A 13867-nucleotide genomic window follows, 5' to 3' on the forward strand; every position below is an offset into this window, starting at 1 on the left:
ATGAGTACTGGAACACTTGATGATATATTGGACTTGTATGCAAGATTGACCATGTAATATATCAATCATACAATGTATATATATGATGTAACTATATAACCTGAACTTATAAAAGCACCTTCATCACCTTCAGTGATTAAGTGCTTAATTGCACACTAGTTTCTTTATCAGCTACCTCACCCTGTCAGAGTATATGAGACATATGTATGTGAGTGCATGTGTGTGTGTGTATATATATGTATGTATATGTGTGTGTGTGTGTGTGTGTGTATGTATATGTATGGGTATAAAGTATATATGGAAGCTGATCAGAATTACATTTCACCTTTGTGAATGTACATTAATGACACTATGTAAAAGACACATATAACACTTTACAATGTATATATATGCGTAAATCGGCATACGTAAATCTGTGTATCTATGTATTTACGTATATAGGTTAGCTTAGCATTTTAAAAGCACCGAATCGCCTGTGGTTGAGTGTTCAATAAACCCCTGAACTATATGTTTAACACTTCTCTAACCCTGTCCATGGAAGACAGAAGAAAATGTATATATGCTGGTTAGCATTGTAAATGTGTGACCACGTCTGTGGTAGAAAAAAAAAAATGTGTCTTGTCCGGCTCCCTAGCCTAAGCGCATTATATATATATATATATATATATATATATATATATATATATATATAGGCAGCGTCTGGGATGCTCTAAGACGTAGGTTCGAATCCTCGTCATGACCCTTGTGGATTTGTTCATTTGCTGCTACAGCAGTAGCAGCACCACATGCAGGGGATTTCCTGTTAGCAACCCCAATGTCGGCAACTGGCACGCGTCTCACACCACACGCCCTCCGAATTGCTGTGGCCCTCCGCCTTGCTGCCCCAATCCACACCAGATATAGGTGTATTTGCGGTGAGATGGTGGCTGACAGGTACGGCCACCATGGCCTACTCTGCCAAAGCACAGGGGGATGGCACCCGAGGCTCAGTGAAGTTAACGACATCATCAAGAGGAGCCTCACCACAGCTGGATGCCCAGCTGAAAGAAAGCCCCGTTACCTAACGCCCCGTAACTCTGATGCTCTTATTGGTCGCCCAGATGGTATCACAGTGAACCCCTGGAAGAATGGCAAGCAGTTGGTATGGGACTACACGTGCGTATCAACCCTGGCTAACACCTACATTAACCTCAGTGTTGCACAACCAGGTGGCGCTGCCACCCACAGGGAAGCAGCCAAATCCCGTAAGTATAGAGAACTGGATCACCACTACAATTTTGTCCCCATTGCTTCTGAGACACTCGGCGCCTGGGGTAAAAGTGCTACCAGTTTTTTGATGGAACTGGGTTCTAGGCTCATTGAAACAACAAGGGACCCAAGAGCTGCAAGCTTTCTTTTCCAGCGCCTCAGTATGGCGATACAGAGGGGAAATGTGCACTGCATCCAGGGTTCCTGCCCGCCATCTGAGGAGCTGGAGGAACTCGACAACCTATGATAACCATCTTTGTAACCCATATGTAACTCCTTTTTTGTAACAAAGTTCAAATAAAGTAAATATATATGTGTACATACAAAAGAATGGGGGTGGTAGGAGAAGATAATATTAGTGTTCAGAGAGAAACCACAAGGTCTCCTCTGAATACTTTTTATTTTCTTCTCCGAGGCTATGGGTCCCCACATTGGCACCAGAGGTGGTACCCTCACAAACTTTTATATATATATATATTGTGACGATAATCTCTTTCAAGAGAGATTGAGCCTGCTCTTCCCTTCAAAGTACGTAACAACAACAGATAATATAGAAGATATATCCAGCAAGTATCTCCAAAACGTTTTGCCCAGAGAGCAAAACGTATCCAGCACACCGGCACACCTGCTCGCCACCGCCACCGTAAACCGGCAAACTGCTTGTCCATTGCCTGCCTGTCGCTGATTGGCTGGTGTCCCGTCGCACCTGCCCTCCGCCCTCCGCCACAATTGAAATTGAAATTGAAATTTAAATAAGTTTATTGAGGTAAAATACACACAAAGGGATGAGGTAGCTCAAGCTATTCTCACCCCATTCAGTACATCGTGTTAATATATACATAGACACACATCACAAATAAACACATTACCAAACATTTTGAGAGGTAAAAATATACATTTCCTCCTTCACAAGTAGTATGGTATCAGACGTACACACAAATACTTTTATGACCTAGGTATACTGTATAGACAATTTGCAAGACACCTGCAGATAATTCAACAAAATATTACAATCTTGGTGCAAAATTCTTATATCTCTCAAGAATATCATCAACCTTTCCGTTGTGACACATCCAGGCTATTTGTTCAGGAACAGTCCTTATCTCAGTGTTTCTATATACACTAATCAACGGACAATCAAGAATATAATGGGCAAGGGTGTGAGACCTTAACATACCACATAGTTTACACTTCGTGTCATTACCATGAACATCTATCCCATATTCCCAGTAATATTTGTACCCAAGCCTGAGCCGCACGCCACAAGTTGATGTCTGGGCTGCAGTGGCCCAGAATAGTCAGAATATCCCAGTGCTCCTTGCAGTTGACATCTCTCGTTGGTAGACTAAGCCTTGGCTTTCATGTATTAAGGGAGGTGGCAGCTCGAAGCCAATATTCCAGCATTATTATTATTTATTTTGCTATAACTCACTTGTCTTAACGTAACTTTTCCTTTACCAGTGATTATTCTTATTATTTTGTTTGTTGACTTGCCTTGTATATTTTATGCTTAATTTTATTCATGTCTTGTTTTTCTAACGTAATTAAAATTTCATTGTTAAATTTACTTGTGTTTTGTGTGTCTTCCTATTACCTTACCACAGACGAAAGTTCCAGCTTTTTCTCTTTTTTTTCTTTAATGTGACGAGGCCCTGCCCCTAGCTTTTGAAACAGCCGATCACCAACGCTTTACCATCACATTAAGTGGGGGCCTGCCCTAGGAGCTTCACTCAGGTACTGGTGCCATGTAGTAATTTATGGTAAGCGTATTTGGCTTTGGTAACGTAGCTTTTACTATTTTTCATATTCAATTTCATTTTTATATGGTGCTGTGTGTATTGTGCATTCCGAGAGTAGCATATGGTGAAGGTGAGACAACTTTGGATTACGTGGTGACTGTAGGCCTCAGTCATTCTCTTAATTGGTCATCTCTCCCTCCGTGTTATTACTCATGTTTACCATCTTTTGTCCCTAGGATATTTCTCATATTTTCGACAGATCATCATATTGGTACCCTGGTACTGTGGTCTGTCCCCGGGTCAAGAGCACCTAATCTTCTGCAATTTGACAGTAGGAGGATAAAGAGGGCCATAGTTCCTCTAGCACGAACTTTAGTTGCTGAATTGGGACCTCAGCAGCAGTTCTCGTCACCAGTTGACACCTCGCACCCCTACACGTCGGTCAGAGATGATGATACATACATTGGTAGGGAATTAGCTTTCTTTTTCAGAGCACAAAAGTTCGCTAATTCTGTAAGTATCATATTAATTTCAGTGGGAAAAACTTGCTTATGTCCTATAGAGACTCGGCAAGGTATGCCTACATTCTTGGACTACTAATTTTACTTTTGAGGCAATTAATTGTTTCATTTGTTTTAGAAACTCAGTTTCACTTGTTTAGTAGGATTTTCTTGCCCTTATCCTCTTACATGAGTACCGGGTACAAGATTTCCTGCGACCTTGATTTAATTAATCATTAACATCTTGTAATTAACTTTAATTGTTAAAGATTCCACAGGATAGGTACCAGTTGCCACGTTGTCCTGTTTCTGACATTCACTATATCACAACGGTATATTCTTTGTGCATTTATTTGCTAATTTCACCATGTTTCGTCTCCAAGCTTTCCGTGCAGATCCAGCAGGTGAAATAGGGACTTTAAGTCGTGCCAAGAGGACTGAATTACACACTCTTGCACATGAGTATCAACTAGAAGTTCCCTACCAAGCCAACAAAAATGAGATACACAACCTGTTACTGGATCATTTCTTAGAGCAAGGTAAGATAGACTCTGAAACTCACGAAACTTACTTTATTGCAGATAAAACTGATTTGGCAACGATGAAACTCAAACTAGAGCTGGCCAAGATTGAACATGAGCAGCAAAGGGAAGCCCTCGAGCAGCTGCTATACGAAGGGAAGAACAAGAACGTGAGATTGCAATACTCCGTGAACGTGAACGAATACAGCTTGAAACAAAACGACGCCAGTTGGAGATGCAACACGAACATGACAAGCAACAAGCATCCCTGACTATGGAATGTCGTAAACAAGAATTCGCGTTGGAAACTTCACACCTCGCTCAACGCCAGCAAGCTACCGCCAATCTTCCCGTCAGTTTTAATATATCACATGCAAGTAAGTTAATGCCATCATTTGTAGAAGCAGAAGTTGACGTGTTTTTCACCACCTTTGAAACCCTTGCTAATCAACTTAGTTGGCCTGCCGACCAATGGGCCACCCTTCTCAAAGTACATCTTACAGGTAGAGCTGCAGTCACACTCAGTACTTTGGCGTCTGAGAATGACTACCAGACTCTGAAACAAGCAGTGTTGGACGCCTACCTTCTCTCCACCGAAAGTTATCGAAGGAAATTCCGTGACCACCTGAAGGCAAGTACCACTACCTTCCTAGAGTTTGCTAATACCAAAAGGAGATATTTTATGAAATGGCTGGAAGCAGCACATGTCTCTACCTTTGCAGAACTCGTCAACCTCATGCTAGTTGAAGAATTCTTGAGGCGTGTGCCGCCTCCTGTCCGTCTATATTTAGCAGATAAAGAAGAAACCGACTACCTGAAGTGTGCTAAGTCGGCTGACACTTACAGCCTCATCCACCGGCTGACACCAGAACCATCCTCCAGTAAGAAGTCGTGGTACAGTAACGAGAAAGTGAGCACCGATCAAGCTGGCTCGCAATTGTACTGTAAGTATTGTAGACTCTATGGACATACCATAGATAAATGTGGTAAGTCTCAATACAAAGGAACCACCGAAACGCAAAAACCCAAACCAACTCCTCCTAAGTCTGGTAAGCCTGTGATGAATGTTGGTGTTCATGTTAATGATCTTTCTCTTTTCAGTAACCACCTGTATACTGGAAATGTCTCTGCCAATGGTTCAAATCCGGAGGGACGTTTCAAATTGAAGATCTTGAGGGACACAGCGGCTCTACAATCGATTATTTTAAAGTCGGCTGTGCCCAACATCGCCTACACCGGAGAAACTGTCTTCATCACTGACCTCACTGCTACCACTCCTTATCCTCTCGCCAGAGTCCACCTGGATTGTCCCTTCGTGAACGGAGAAGTCCAAGTCGCCGTCAGGGAAAAGCCTTTTCCCATGCCTGGAGTGCAACTTCTCCTGGGCAACGACTTGGCAGAAGACCTGCAACCGACCAACCTGATCATCATGGACAAACCCCAGGTGTGTACCTCTGTGACGGATAATCCTATATTTGAGTATGTTCCAGCAAAGGTTCAAGAGAGTGATGAAGTTTCTCCTCCGGTTCTAGTGATCACCCGTGCACAAGCCGCACGACCACAGCCAGCTGACTCTACTGCTACCACTGTTCCTCAAGACCCTCAGAAACTACCCCCGAATCTGACCAAGTTGGAGTTCCGTAAGTTACAGAGGGAAGATCTTACTTTGACACCATTATTTTTCCAGGCTGAGACTCAACCCGACAGTATTCCTGGGTTCTTCCTAGAGAACGAATTGCTCTACCGCAGATATAGACCTAGTAAACTGAAGGAGGAGGACGATTGGGCCAACGTCGAACAACATGTGATTCCTGCCAGCCTGCGGCCCACTATTCTACACCTGGCCCACGGAGCACTCTCCCACTACGGATTCAACAAGACCTACCATGGAATCCGTCAAGACTACTACTGGCCAGGTATGGTAAATAGCGTCAAACAGTACGTCAAACAGTGTCATACATGTCAGACGGCAGGTAAACCGAACATCTCTATTCCCAGAGCGCCACTGATTCCCATACCGGTGCCTGCGGAACCTTTCCACAGACTTATTATAGACTGTGTTGGTCCTTTACCTCGGACCAGTTCAGGTAACGCCTATATCTTAACCATCCTGTGTCCTACCACCAGATTCCCCATAGCAGTTCCAGTAAAGAACATTACGGCTGCTACGGCTGTGAAGCACTTATTGAAGATCATCACCCAGTATGGATTTCCCAGGGAGGTTCAGAGCGACTGTGGCACCAACTTCACCAGTGATCTCTTCAAAAGGACACTGGAGGAGTTCAACATCAAACAGGTATTGTCCAGCCCCTATCATCCTGATTCACAGGGTTCTCTTGAGCGTAGTCATCAGACTATTAAAGCACTCCTGAAGAAGTTTTGTAATGAAACCTCTAAGGATTGGGATAAGCAAATTGATTTGATAATGTGCATATATAGAAGTCTTCCCAATGAGTCCCTAGGAGTATCTCCTTATGAGATGCTCTACGGACGTAAGTGCCGTACTCCCCTCAAGGCTTTCAAAGACTCTCTACGTGATGCCACCTTCAGTGAGCATCAGAATGTGCCCCAGTTTCTTCAAAACCTACAACACATTCTAGAGAGAGTCCACAGTTTTGCCCAAGATAATCTATTGAAAGCACAGGAGAGAATGAAGACTCATTACGACCAGACCAGCAAAGTAAGAAAATTTAAGCCGGGAGACTTCGTACTTGCTTACTTCCCTATCCCAGGTTCTCCTTTACAAAACAGGTTTTCAGGACCCTACCGCATCAAGGAGTGCAGAAACAACCATAACTACGTTCTAGAGACTCCAGATAGGCGGCGGAAGACCCAGCTGTGCCACGTCAACCTCCTGAAGCTATATAACGGTACTCCTCCCACTGTCATGCTTAACTACTCTGCCTTTACAGAACCATACATGCACAGTGAGACCTTCCCTGCTTCTCCTCCCGAAAGCACTGACACTGACTCAGCGCTTTCAAATTCAGAAATCCTTACTGATCTTCCCAACCATTTTCAGGACCATAATAGTGCTCCTTTGCCATATTCTAATGCCATTCTCACCTCGTCAGATATCACCAAACTCTTCATCCTCCATGTCGCCGCCAGTGGTACCGGCATCGGGGGTGACCTAGTACAACAACGATGCGAGGAGAATACACCTGTCAGCGACTACTGCTACAAGGAACTACGGAACAATTGGCAAGGAGCTACTCTTCATCATCCTGAATCTCCAGCACTTTACTCCATACCTGAAAAGTGCTCAGTCTACCATCAACATGGACCACACCACCCTACACTTCCTGCAGCAAGCCCACTTCTAAACTCAACGTCTTCTACGATGGGCTTGATAACTGCAGAAATTCAACCTGGAGACCCGCTATACCAGGGGTCTGACAACATCATAGCCAACTCCCTCTCCAGAGTTTATGAAGTAGAAGCAACTCCACCTATTACTCCACCACATGACGACGTACTTCTTCCAGAACCGCAGGCTTCGGGGGAGAGTTGTGATGATAATCTCTTTCAAGAGAGATTGAGCCTGCTCTTCCCTTCAAAGTACGTAACAACAACAGATAATATAGAAGATATATCCAGCAAGTATCTCCAAAACGTTTTGCCCAGAGAGCAAAACGGATCCAGCACACCGGCACACCTGCTCGCCACCGCCACCGTAAACCGGCAAACTGCTTGTCCATTGCCTGCCTGTCGCTGATTGGCTAGTGTCCCGTCGCACCTGCCCTCCGCCACAAGTTGATGTCTGGGCTGCAGTGGCCCAGAATAGTCAGAATATCCCAGTGCTCCTTGCAGTTGACATCTCTCGTTGGTAGACTAAGCCTTGGCTTTCGTGTACTAAGGGAGGTGGCAGCTCGAAGCCAATATTCCAGCATTATTATTATTTATTTTGCTATAACTCACTTGTCTTAACGTAACTTTTCCTTTACCAGTGATTATTCTTATTATTTTGTTTGTTGACTTGCCTTGTATATTTTATGCTTAATTTTATTCATGTCTTGTTTTTCTAACGTAATTAAAATTTAATTGTTAAATTTACTTGTGTTTTGTGTGTCTTCCCATTACCTTACCACAGACGAAAGTTCCAGCTTTTTCTCTTTTTTTTCTTTAATGTGACGAGGCCCTGCCCCTAGCTTTTGAAACAGCCGATCACCAACGCTTTACCGTCACAATATATAATATATATATATATATATATATATATATATATATATATATATATATATATATATATATATATATATATATATATATATATATATATATATATATATATATATATATATATATAATCGACTGAGCTACGACATGATCGTAGTTCAATCGATTAAGGCAGCGTCTGGGATGCTCTAAGACGTAGGTTCGAATCCTCGTCATGGCCCTTGTGGATTTATTCATTTGATGCATCACGCTATGGTGGTTTCTGTGTGTAGTGTTTTGTGGAGGTGTGAGTGTGTGGTTAGGGACGAGACTTACATCTCAACGTCTAATATTTTACTCTTGCCACTGGAGGCAGCTAGTTTATTGTGCACCCCATACTCATCCTGTGAGCGGTAGCGCAAAAAGCATTACTGGCACAAAAGGTCTTTATAAGACCTCATCTCAGATTATTACATTAAGAATTTCATCTATCCTTCACACCGTAGAGTTACATGTCAGCTAGTTACAGAGAAATTTATATTTCTAGAGCTATATATGTATAGTAAGTCATTATACATTAATTGTAGGTCATATCGCTAATACATAATTGTTTGACCAATGGAGATATTACAGAATCATAGGGGAGCTGCTGTTTATTATTAGTCCTCACAATACACTACTTTTTTCTTAATCTCATATGTCATTTATCTACTGGGAGCGAAAAATGGATACAGTGCAAGGATTTCAGGTATTTTATCCATGGTAATATGATAGGTTGCCATATCATACAGAGTGAGCTTAGATTTATCTCTAAATGGCTAAATTTTACTACAATCCAAGATATAGTGTTCGAGTGTGTATCCCTGTCTTTGTCCACACACTTTACACTTTACTTCATCTAGATCCCTATACAAGCCGAACAGCCAGAGATACTTGTAGCCAAGTTTTATACGACCTGTGACAACATCTGTTAGTCTACTGACTTTGTTACTTGCCCCATACACATGTTTTACTTCACACATTTCATTGTGATGAACAATAGACCTGCTAGTTCCAATTTGCACTTTTCTACTTTCTTCAAATCCATCCAGGAGTTCTTGTCTCATGACACTTTTAAGGGACCTGTTTGCTAACTCAAGATTCCGTTCAATAATGTCTTTATTTACTGCATCCTTAGCAAGGGCATCAACTTTGTCATGTTCCTGCATGCCAATGTGAGAAGGAATCCGCAACATTTTCATATTTACCCTCTTGCTAAGTATTCTTATATATCTACGTCTAGCTTCCAAGACAAGCACGTTATTACTTGATTACAAACTGTTTATTGCTCGTAGTGAGGAAAGGGAGTCGGAAATAATTACGCTGTCTACTTCAGTGTTGTCAATAATTTCGAACGCTACCAGTATTGCTACCAACTCGGCTTGCATTGTGGATGTTACTAACTTTTATATTCCTTTGAATTGTGCTGCCATCGGGCTGATGAGCAATAACAGCACTTCCTGCCCTCCCTGTAGCTGTATTGAGTGATCCGTCAGTGTATATGGTCTGTGCAATGTTGTTTTCAGCTTGTATATTGTGAATGTGTTCTATGGTGCTTAATTTAGCAGCAAGCTGAGCATGAGGGTTGCTTACCTCATGCTCAGCTCACTTCCATAATCACTTCCCTATTACCAATATCAAAGGCATTTTTTAAATCGAGAAATGTTGTGTACTTGTGCCTTTTATCTCCATGAACAGTAAGAAAGGTTGTGATACAGTTGTGCACATTTTTACCATGTGTGAACTCCATTGATATCAGGTGACATGTGCTCTTTAACTCTATAAAATAATCTATTAAGCACCATTCTCTCAAAGGTTTAGCACGTGCAACTGGTCAGTGAGATGGGACGGAAAGCATCAAGTTGGCCAGGCTTTGGTACAGGTACCGAAAGACTGTTATCCTGGGTCCTGTCCAGCTATCCTTCTTGACCTCCTGACCTTGTCACCTTTATCCCCAGACTGGCGACCTGCCTGTCGTAATGTCTTTCATGGAAGTACAGAAAGTGTCGCACTGTATTCCTGCTGTTCTGGGAACTGTAGTTGTTATTAAGAGAAGTGTTCAAGTGGGCCCTCGTATCCCTCTCCATACCCCAAGGAACGTGGCTAATGGCACTGCTTTCATTCATACATTTATTGAGATCTAATTTTAATTCACTGAGAATCTTTTCCTAGTAAAGCTGTCCTCCGAAGTATAGGTTGTGTTGCCAGCGACAGTATTATGAGTATTAATTAGAGCCCCTTCCACTACACTTCTAGTTCTAATATTATTAATTTTCTCAAAATAACACAGTAAAATCAACTTGCTAACAATGGTCAGCTCCAGCACTGTTACCAGCCATGACTCTACACACCTTCTTCTGTACTTATGATCTCCAGTTTGGTCATTTTTTTTTTGCAGGGATATTCCTGCGCGAGCCCTAAGCCTCTGGATGGCCCACTGGGCGGGCCCTAAGCCTCTGGCTGGCCCACTGGGCGGGTCCTAAGCCTCTGGCTGGCCCACTGGGTGGGCCCTAAGCCTCTGGCTGGCCCACTGGGCGGGCCCTAAGCCTCTGGCTGGCCCACTGGGCGGGCCCTAAGCCTCTGGCTGGCCCACTGGGCGGGCCCTAAGCCCCTGGCTGGCCCACTGTGCGGGCCCTAAGCCTCTGGCTGGCCCACTGTGCGGGCCCTAAGCCTCTGGCTGGCCCACTGGGCGGGCCCTAAGCCTCTGGCTGGCCCACTGGGCGGGCCCTAAGCCTCTGGCTGGCCCACTGGGCGGGCCCTAAGAATCTGGCTGGCCCACTGGGCGGGCCCTAAGCCTCTGGCTGGCCCACTGTGCGGGCCCTAAGCCTCTGGCTGGCCCACTGGGCGGGCCCTAAGCCTCTGGCTGGCCCACTGGGCGGGCCCTAAGCCTCTGGCTGGCCCACTGGGCGGGCCCTAAGCCTCTGGCTGGCCCACTGTGCGGGCCCTAAGCCTCTGGCTGGCCCACTGTGAGGGCCCTAAGCCTCTGGCTGGCCCACTGGGCGGGCCCTAAGCCTCTGGCTGGCCCACTGGGCGGGCCCTAAGCCTCTGGCTGGCCCACTGTGCGGGCCCTAAGCCTCTGGCTGGCCCACTGGGCGGGCCCTAAGAATCTGGCTGGCCCACTGGGCGGGCCCTAAGCCTCTGGCTGGCCCACTGTGCGGGCCCTAAGCCTCTGGCTGGCCCACTGGGCGGGCCCTAAGCCTCTGGCTGGCCCACTGGGCGGGCCCTAAGCCTCTGGCTGGCCCACTGGGCGGGCCCTAAGCCTCTGGCTGGCCCACTGTGCGGGCCCTAAGCCTCTGGCTGGCCCACTGGGCGGGCCCTAAGCCTCTGGCTGGCCCACTGGGCGGGTCCTAAGCCTCTGGCTGGCCCACTGGGCGGGCCCTAAGCCTCTGGCTGGCCCACTGGGCGGGCCCTAAGCCTCTGGCTGGCCCACTGGGCGGGCCCTAAGCCTCTGGCTGGCCCACTGGGCGGGCCCTAAGCCTCTGGCTGGCCCACTGTGCGGGCCCTAAGCCTCTGGCTGGCCCACTGGGCGGGCCCTAAGCCTCTGGCTGGCCCACTGGGCGGGCCCTAAGCCTCTGGCTGGCCCACTGGGCGGGCCCTAAGCCTCTGGCTGGCCCACTGGGCGGGCCCTAAGCCTCTGGCTGGCCCACTGGGCGGGCCCTAAGCCTCTGGCTGGCCCACTGTGCGGGCCCTAAGCCTCTGGCTGGCCCACTGGGCGGGCCCTAAGCCTCTGGCTGGCCCACTGGGCGGGCCCTAAGCCTCTGGCTGGCCCACTGGGCGGGCCCTAAGCCTCTGGCTGGCCCACTGTGCGGGCCCTAAGCCTCTGGCTGGCCCACTGGGCGGGCCCTAAGAATCTGGCTGGCCCACTGGGCGGGCCCTAAGCCTCTGGCTGGCCCACTGTGCGGGCCCTAAGCCTCTGGCTGGCCCACTGGGCGGGCCCTAAGCCTCTGGCTGGCCCACTGGGCGGGCCCTAAGCCTCTGGCTGGCCCACTGGGCGGGCCCTAAGCCTCTGGCTGGCCCACTGTGCGGGCCCTAAGCCTCTGGCTGGCCCACTGTGCGGGCCCTAAGCCTCTGGCTGACCCACTGGGCGGGCCCTAAGCCTCTGGCTGGCCCACTGGGCGGGCCCTAAGCCTCTGGCTGGCCCACTGGGCGGGCCCTAAGCCTCTGGCTGGCCCACTGTGCGGGCCCTAAGCCTCTGGCTGGCCCACTGGGCGGGCCCTAAGAATCTGGCTGGCCCACTGGGCGGGCCCTAAGCCTCTGGCTGGCCCACTGTGCGGGCCCTAAGCCTCTGGCTGGCCCACTGGGCGGGCCCTAAGCCTCTGGCTGGCCCACTGGGCGGGCCCTAAGCCTCTGGCTGGCCCACTGGGCGGGCCCTAAGCCTCTGGCTGGCCCACTGTGCGGGCCCTAAGCCTCTGGCTGGCCCACTGGGCGGGCCCTAAGCCTCTGGCTGGCCCACTGTGCGGGCCCTAAGCCTCTGGCTGGCCCACTGGGCGGGCCCTAAGCCTCTGGCTGGCCCACTGGGCGGGCCCTAAGCCTCTGGCTGCCCCACTGGGCGGGCCCTAAGCCTCTGGCTGGCCCACTGGGCGGGCCCTAAGCCTCTGGCTGCCCCACTGGGCGGGCCCTAAGCCTCTGGCTGCCCCACTGGGCGGGCCCTAAGCCTCTGGCTGGCCCACTGGGCGGGCCCTAAGCCTCTGGCTGCCCCACTGGGCGGGCCCTAAGCCTCTGGCTGGCCCACTGCGCGGGTCCTAAGCCTCTGGCTGGCCCACTGGGCGGGCCCTAAGCCTCTGGCTGGCCCACTGGGCGGGTCCTAAGCCTCTGGCTGGCCCACTGCGCGGGTCCTAAGCCTCTGGCTGGCCCACTGGGCGGGCCCTAAGCCTCTGGCTGGCCCACTGGGCGGGTCCTAAGCCTCTGGCTGGCCCACTGCGCGGGTCCTAAGCCTCTGGCTGGCCCACTGGGCGGGTCCTAAGCCTCTGGCTGGCCCACTGGGCGGGCCCTAAGCCTCTGGCTGGCCCACTGGGCGGGTCCTAAGCCTCTGGCTGGCCCACTGGGCGGGTCCTCAGCCTCTGGCTGCCCCACTGCGCGGGTCCTAAGCCTCTGGCTGGTCCACTAAGTGTTGCTTGTTTCTGTTTTACTTGGGCGGAGTGTGAGAATTTATGACTCGTATGGTCACTTCAGTAAGATTTTGTCCCACGTGTTCAACAACTTCTTTTGTGCTGTTGAATCTAAGTTGAAATCTTAGTTGAAAGGAATGTCCCACCCCCCATACACTCTGGCACTGTCATCCAGGAATGTCCCCCCCCCATACACTCTGGCACTGTCATCCAGGAATGTCCCCCCCCATACACTCTGGCACTGTCATCCAGGAATGTCCCCCCCCCATACACTCTGGCACTGTCATCCAGGAATGTCCCCCGCCCATACACTCTGGCACTGTCATCCAGGAATGTCCCCCCCATACACTCTGGCACTGTCATCCAGGAATGTCCCCCCCATACACTCTGGCACTGTCATCCAGGAATGTCCCCCCCCCATACACTCTGGCACTGTCATCCAGGAATGTCCCCCCCCCCATACACTCTGGCACTGTCATCCAGGAATGTCCCCCCCCATACACTCTGGCACTGTCATCCAGGAATGTCCCCCCCATACACTCTGGCACTGTCAT

This window comes from Procambarus clarkii, chromosome 26 (genome assembly GCF_040958095.1).
Source record: "Procambarus clarkii isolate CNS0578487 chromosome 26, FALCON_Pclarkii_2.0, whole genome shotgun sequence".
In the NCBI taxonomy this organism is placed as follows: domain Eukaryota; kingdom Metazoa; phylum Arthropoda; class Malacostraca; order Decapoda; family Cambaridae; genus Procambarus; species Procambarus clarkii.